Here is an 8,477-nt window from a genome sequence, read left to right as displayed (position 1 = left end):
AATAAATTTGTGCAACCACATTTTATTGAGGTTTTTGGTCATCACAATCACCAGATGTATTGTCTTGGAACAAGATGACTCAAACTGATAACATTAACATTAATACAGTCATACAGTCAATACATCAAACATGGATCACTGATCAAATAGAATAGAAGTGTCAGATAAACAATATTGAAGAACACCAGAGAATAAAAGCAACAAACAAGTACAAAGCTAGAAAACAAAAATAATCACAATGCACATAAATTAATGCAATGAAAAAATTATTATTGAATTATGTTAGTATATATAACTATTGTATACTTGTAGAATGGTACCCTGACAAGCAAAAAGACTTGAAGCAAATGAACATTTGTTAAAAGGTCAATGCAAAAACAGAGCCTCCAATCACAAAATAGGTGGGTGACATATGAAATATGGCAACATAAAGTAAATTCAGCTTGGTCTCAAGCGTGTTAATTGGTGTTTTAGGTGGAACATTTTGAACATTTGTTTGATTTCTGGGAAAGAAAATGCAATGATATTCAAAACACCCCCCCCCCTCTCTTAGAATTACTCAATGGTTGACACTCATTAATTTAACTGAGTGCAAAACTCAGATTAACATACTAACCTGACCAGGAATTAAGCTATTCCAAAACCATGTGTATTACCTAATGCAAAGTCCATATTCTCCTGAAAGTCTTTGTAAGAGGTATGAAGTGGTAACTTTAAACAATTCATGCACGTGTTTGCAATGGGTAGTTTAGACATGGTTTGTGCATCTGGCTCTTGGTGAAGAAATTCAATGGACGGTTGTGGAGAGAAGCCAATTGGTGGAACAGTGTTGGCTCCAGTGGCGAAGGCAAGAATTGTCCCCAGCTTCTGTGTTCCGTCTTGATCTAAAGGAAAAGCAATACTGTCAAAAATGGCATTAAAGACAAAAAACACAGCAAGCATTTCTACTTTTAACTGATTCAATGAAAAGATGCACTGCATTATAAATTGAACACAATGCTTAAAACGCTAAATTTACCTTCTGCATCTGTTAGGTAGTCTCTCCAGAAACTAATGACAACTGCTTCAGCCTGCCTTTTATTGCTCCCAGCTGGAGAAAGGCGGATGGTAAAGAGGCTGTCAAGAAGGTCAGCTGTAAGCACTGAAGGTGACCAGCATAGAAGGGTGCGAAAACTCTCTGGGTGATCTTGGATTTTGTCCAGCACCTCAAGTGTCCGTAGTCCATCCTGAAATCTAAATGATAATCAGAATTACCTTTAAAATCACAAATCACATCAAAAATGAATGGATCCAAGAAGTATAATCTAAAACATATGAATTTATATATACAATAATTTTTACTTCAGATTATTCACATCATCAAAAGTGTATATCCCAAATCTGCATTTTTCATGTGATGCTGTCACCTTTGGAGGCATGGTGTACCTACACATAAAGAAATGTCACACAAAATTCCCAGAATACAAGGCAATCAGCATGGGTTTGAGTTACTTATTGGACAACAATAAATACATACATACATACCTTTCAAATGGACCACAGACTCTGTGTATTACTTGGAACATGATAATGTCATGTGTAAGCAGATCCTTGTCTTCCAGCCTCCGTAGCGGCCTCAGGCAGCCAGTATTGGCTAAGTATTCCTGAAGTGGCTCAGTTGCTACTATCAGATCTTCAAAGGATTTACACTCTTTAACCTTCAAATAAAAAAATAAAAAATTAATGGGCCCCAATTAATACATGGAGTAGAACGAAATGCACACAATACTAAAACATTATCCAACAACTGACAAATCAGTTTTACCCTTTTAATTTTTTCACGCAGGTCACTATCGGCAACATCTTCTAAAACTGGTTTAGCCAAATCTGGGCCATCAACAAGGCAAGAGAAGAGTGTTGGGGACAGAAAGCCTGCTGGTGGACCACCATGTACAAGGCTTACTGCAATGGCTCTGCCTGCAATGAAGTACCTGTCCTCCCTCATGGCTAGAAATAATGAAAAACATTACATGTCAATAGATGCATGAAAGCGCTTGACAAGAACTTCATAAAAATGATTTTTTTATTGCATTACTCCAGGGATATCAGCCTAAAATCAATACATACCAGCACTATCAAGCGCCAAGTTCATTTTGCCTTCTTCACCCTCAAACATTGGAGACAGGGGTAAAGCTTCGATCAGAAGTCTTAGAAATTCTCTTCTTGGTCCACCCAAGTCAACAGCCTCTTCAGGTACTCCCATATCGTCAGAAAACCTGACAGAAATTGTGTGGCATGGATCATATGTCGCTCGTTTAAAACCTCTAATTGCTCCATCCAGGACTGTTGATCTATTAATGTTGAACTTGCATTTCTTCTGTTGGTTTACTTTTGCAGAAAGTTCCTCCAAAATATCTTTTGCTGATACCAAACAACTTGAAGTCCTGTAGGATTAGAAAAAAGAAAAGAAAAAAAAAGAAAAAAAAATTGAAAAGAACATCAGTAAAAACATTCACATACAAGGGCTACAAGGACATACAAAGTTTTGTCAAAATCAGAATCAGCATACTTTATTAATCACCAAAGGAAATTATCATAATCATAAGCAAAATGTACAAAGGAGTATATTGCTCAGTGGCTTTTTATATTGTTTATATGTTTTGGAGAACTAGAAAGCACTAGAGCAAAGAAAAATAGTTTCAATGCACAATAAGTAAATTTCATTTCATTGTCAGATAGGCTGTTAAAAATTCGCTGCCTATTTCAAATAAAATAAAATTTGCCAGCATTACAGCATTATCATTTGACTCTGTAGACATTATTCAAAAAACTGTTTTGTTAACAGCAAATATAAATATCATATATGCAGATAAATATCTGAGGATGGATTACACTCCTTCACAACACTGGTTACAGTATTGGATTGCAACAAATATGGTGTGTTTAATTGGCTACTGTAAAACATTTGTATTTGAAACTAACCTTTCGCTCTGCAGGCTTGCTAGTATAGCCTGGTTAAGTTCCTCATCATCAGAAGACATGTCAGATAGTGGAGTCATGATTGAAAGGTAGTTATCGTAGTTTACAGATTGACTGTGTGTTGATGTAGAGGGTAATGCTGAACAATGATTCTCTGGATTCCTGGTCTGGTAGGGTGAGCTTGAGGTATTTCGGCACGTCAGGACCAGAACTGGATCACTTAAAGATGCAGATGATGAGGTAGAAGGCTGACTAGTGGAAGGGTAGATTTCCAATGAAGACACTGGTAACTGGCTGAAGGAAATGTTTGTTGAAGCGCTGCTGTACTTGTGTGAGATACTACTTTCATGGGTCAAGGCAGGAGTTTCCGTTAATAATGTTCCATTACAAACTGATGAGGCAGGAGATTGCGTCGGAGCAGAGATTGGTTGGAAGGCAGCTGTTGAACTGGCAAAACTGTCTGAAGATGATGAGCGCAGCTGCCTTGATGAAACAGGGTTTTCTTCACAGTTTTCCTCACTGCTGTAGCTTGTAATATCATCCTTAGAAATAAAATAATAATTATAATAATTCACATATATTGAATTTGAATATTAAATACCATATATCCAACCTCTTCTGCTTATTCTTATCAGAGGTGGGGTGGTTGGAGCCTATCCCAGCTACCATAGGGTGAGAAATTTCAAGAGTTAATAGATCTTTCTCACAATTACTTTTACATACTAGGCAGACAAAATTGTAACACATCTCCTGAACAGCAGTAGTCTTACGTTCTATAATTCACAAACAATCCAACAGAGCAGCTGTAAATTTAGTCAATACCAGAGCTTAGGATTAACATTTTAAAAAAGGAACATTAACTTGGTACTATTCTATCCAACTACAAAAGGTGAAAGGCAAGTTTAAAAAGAACAGACATGAGAAAGTTCAAAGGTTGTTTATGCACCAATTTCTGGTCTTCATATTATTACTGTACAGTGCTATGTAGATTCATTCAAAAGTCAAATAACGTACCAAAATTGGTTTTGATGGTCTGATGTATAGGGCTTTCGATTTATACATTTTATGTATGAGATTTGCATCCAGCTCCTGTCCTGCTCGCAGTTTGGGCGCAATCAGTCTGTTTCCACAAGCCATCAGAAACTCCAGGCTGGAAAACAGTTACAGTAAGTTGTAAAATGTTTAAAATCCAAAACAGCAAAAATGTTCCAATAACTTTTTTAGAGCTAATCTTGTTTTCCTCTTTGAATCAGACTGAAACCAGTAGTAACAGAAGTAAACTTTATACAAATGTCAAAAAAGTATGCCAAAAATGGAGTGTTCAAGAAAGGATAACTGATTTGGTTCTTTTATTTTAGTTTACTGATTCATGTCTACCTGTTCTCTGACTTAAATCGTTATGTAAAGCTTTGAAATGCCTAGATATCGAAAAGACTACTGACAAAAGCTGTGTCGCATTAGGTTTCGACTGCTAGCACAACCTACCTTACATCAATAGAAAGTTTATCTCCAAAGGCGTCCCTTATTTGTTCAGAGACAGTTTTCTGGTCCCAGGATTTTTGGAATTCAAATCCATTCAATATATGCCCTTGTTCATGTAAATGTTGTTTTGTGCGATGCTTGACAACAACACTGCTTGATGGCCATGGAAGAAGGATGACATCTTTGTTGAAAGTATCATGATAATGTGTCTTGGCCCTATAAAACAAAACAGAAACTATATTCAGATTTATGTATCTTTTGTTTTATTTACCTATACTTAGACACTATCAGTTCCTTAAGAAAGTTGCTTATGTCACTTGGTAGTGACCAGCTTACACATTAAACTGTTGCTAAGCTTTTATGAATAAAATAAAATGTTACACAGTTTATATTAAAAAAAAACAGTATCGCAGCTAGCCATTTAGCCCACTTGAATATGTTTAAAGTTGCTTGTGCATGTAAGAGTTGACTATAATAGCAAACACAAATAACAGAAACATAATTTGAAAGAAAAAAAATGCATAAAGTAATAGCATGCCTATAAATTGCCTTTGAAAAAAAATGGAAACTGTACGTAAAATAGAAAATATTTTGGGGTTTGACCATTTTAATTCACTGACGCTTGAATTAAATAAATAAATAAATAAATATATAGTACAATGCATAAGGATTTTTTTTACTGCTCTACAGAGAGGCATACAAAGAAACATTTGCTATTACTTTTTACTTTGACTAAAGAACAAAAAAGACACCGATCATATTTCTTTTTTTCTTATTTCATACACTGTAGAAACTGGACTGAAGGCATGACTTGGCATCCATGTTTATCTACCTCTACAGTGGTACAGATATTGATCCACTCACAACACAGAGTTGGATTGATGTCTTCTAGCAAGATTAAAATTCTACCCCAAAAAATAAATAAATAAATAAATACAAAACTAAACAAAAACAACAAGAAAATTAACCCAACCTTTTATTTAGCAGGCTAATGTAGCTACCACCTCCCACATTAATAAAGAAGATTTAATAAAGTAATCTTAAAGTAAGCATCAACTTACACTCGGGTCACAAGTACAAACAGCCACTAATATTGAAATAAATGCCACGGTCTTTACTGTTTTTAATGTGGATGCTGCTGAATAAATTAGCTAGGGCTAAAAATTTATAAGGGTAAAAAAGTGCGTTGCTAAATCAGCAAAGCACATTTCGTATTTTGTATTTCGCAGTTGTATAGTTAAGTGGAAAACTGTTTTGTTCTTACCTTTTCCTTGATCTGCAGTTCCAGTTGCCAAAGTGTTTTTGGGTCTGATATCGCAAAGACTGCCCCACTCCAGTCGAACTCTGTGTAGCTACTTGACTCGTTGAAGATACCCGGGTGTTAGCTGATCTAAAAAGTTCCCTCATCTCACTTTCCACCGTGCTGTGGATAACACTGGGTGCAGTTGAGCCCGTCCCATCTCGATCAAGTGACGAGGACAACGATGTGACCGTTTCAGGAGATGATAAAATATTTCTTAACAACCCGACAGCTTGCTGAAGAACTCGAGTTTCTTCTCCCCCCTCCATGCTGTCAGACACTTGAAAGTGACCCGCGCGTGCTTCTCAGCCAATCACAGCGGTACAGACACCCAGCCTTCCGTTTCCATTAAACTCCTTCCGCTTCCACTATACTCTTTCATTCACATACATTATTCTCTTGCATACATATATTTTCTTCAGATATGTATGCATTCTCTTCTTACATACATATATTATTTGTAAGATTAAATGCATTTTGAATGCATGTAAATGAGAGCAAAATGTAGGAATGCATAAATGAAAATGCATGTATGTTAGAGTGCAAATGTGTAAATATGTAGATTAAAATACATGTATAAGAGAGCATAATATTGCAATGTGTGTGTTAAATATGTGTAAACATAAGAATAAAAATATCTAAATATAAAAATTAAAATAAAACTACGTGAGAGTGAAAATATATGTGTGTGAAAGAAGAATGTATGTGTGTGAGAATGAAAATATATGTGTGTGAAAGAAGAATGTATGTGTGTGAGAGTGAAAATATATGTGTGTGAGAGTGAAAATATATGTGTGTGGAAGAAGAATGTATGTGTGTGAGAGTGAAAGAATAAATTTTGGCTTGTACGGCCCCTCATACGTATATATACGTATATATATATATATATATATATATATATATATGTTGGAGCTGGCCTGGGAACTCCTTGGTGTTCCCCCGGACAAGCTGTAGGAGTTGGCTGGGGAGAGGGAGGTCTGGGCTTCTCTGCTTGGGCTGCTGCCCCTGCGACCCGACCCCGGATAAGCGGAAGAAAATGCACGGATGGATAGATGGATGGGTTAGAGCATGTTAGGTAATTTCATATAGAAATTTGTTAAAATAAAACATTCAATGTTATTTTACAGCGACGACAAATTATTTTAGCAACTTTAATATGGAAAATTTCTGTATTTTTACATGATGGTGAATTTACATTATTTTACCATATTTTTCTGGTTTCCCATATGGCAGATTTTTTTGTGTATGTATATAAAGAGGTAATTACAAAATGTCAGAACAAGAGCACACTCGCATACCGACATCGAGCTGAAAACTCCTTTGATAGCAAGAATAAATTAATAAAGTTCTTGAATCTAAGGAACCCTACATCCAGATTTATTTGTGATATTTTCTTAATTATGTCTTTTTAATGTTATATTTTTGCTTTTAATGTTTTTCATCTTAAGCCTTAAATTTACTCTTAAGTTAGAGATGTTATTTCTGTCTTCTCTTCTATGTTCTTGTCATTTAGAGTGTTGTATTTTGTCTGTATTTCTTTTTTTTTTTCAAAAATGTTATTCTCAGTTTTGGTTTTCTTTTCCTTGGTAATTATATTCATAATTTGCAGTTCTCTTGAGTTTCTGTTCTCCTGTACTCCTTGGCTACTTATATCTTTTGAATATGGATTTCTGGGTTAGATGTTCCTGTGTTTAGTTACTTCCTGTTTGATTATGATATCTCTCATTTAGTTTGTGCTATGCTTACTCTTGCTTACCTTGTTTCTCCCTACATGTTTCAGTTTCCCATCTCCCCGATTACCCCGAAACCATCAGTTTGCTTGTATTCTTCGTCAGGTTGTACTGTTTGTGCTCTGTTGTTCTGCTCTCGTATGTCCCCCGGTTTGTTGGATTTTGGCTGCCATTAGATTTCCTGTTTATCTAAATTAAAGTTTGTTTTTTGTTGTAAAAGACCACATTTGGGTCTGCATCCACATTCCTTCTGAAAAAAACCCCCCTGCAATTTTATTCTATTTATTAATGTTTGGTGACCAGTATGAATTACAAGGTGATGGCTCAAATTTATGGATCAAATTCTCTGGCTGACTGGGTTCTTTCTGTGTTACGCTTGCATGTTCTCGCTGTGCTTATATGGGCTCTCTCTGGATACTCTAGCTTCCTTTGACAGTACAAAGATATCTGTGTTGGGGTAATTAGAGTGTCTAAATTGGCCATAACTGTAAAAGTGAGAGTGAATAATCGTCTGCCTCTCTGTGTTAGCCGTGTGACAGATTAACGACCTTATTGATTTTACCACTAAACCGTTCATTTGCAACTAGAGCTGATTCTGAAGGAAAGACAGTCTTGTTCAAGTCAACTTTGGCATTTTAATGTACAAGATATGTTTCAGTTATCTTGAATGTAGACTCTCTAATTTGTGACTTAAATGGAACAAGATGAGAACTCCATATTACAAAAACAACAGAAGAACCTCCCTGGTGAACAGGAAGTCAAGACCAAGGCACATGTTCCACTGGAAAATATTGTGAATAAGAGCTGCTTGTTTGTTTGGTTTGTCTGGAGAACGCACACAGACACACACATTGACACACACAGATACACAAACATACACCAAAGAAAATATTAAAAACATTTTTTAAAAAAGGAAAAAAACTCAAAGAGGAAGAACAACGAATGCTTTTAAACTGCATGGATCGCTTGAACCCATGTAGACATTTCAATGGGAGATTCACTAAAGT

At 35.8% G+C, this 8,477-nt stretch overlaps 1 long non-coding RNA gene across 1 annotated transcript; it reads right to left on the bottom strand.

Annotated features, from left to right (window-relative positions):
• Positions 1-1,622: 1,622 nt before the first annotated feature.
• Positions 1,623-4,062, bottom strand: LOC112430667 (uncharacterized). Its single transcript, XR_013100289.1, has 5 exons — positions 3,973-4,062; positions 2,962-3,500; positions 2,107-2,423; positions 1,805-1,986; positions 1,623-1,697 (listed from the first exon to the last, which is right to left on the bottom strand). It is a non-coding gene; the product is annotated as an uncharacterized LOC112430667 (long non-coding RNA).
• Positions 4,063-8,477: the final 4,415 nt, after the last annotated feature.

The sequence above is a fragment of the Maylandia zebra genome, linkage group LG9 (assembly GCF_041146795.1).
Source record: "Maylandia zebra isolate NMK-2024a linkage group LG9, Mzebra_GT3a, whole genome shotgun sequence".
Lineage (NCBI taxonomy): Eukaryota > Metazoa > Chordata > Actinopteri > Cichliformes > Cichlidae > Maylandia > Maylandia zebra.
Note: the sequence above shows the minus strand (reverse complement) of the source record. Positions and strands in the feature narration are given on the sequence as shown.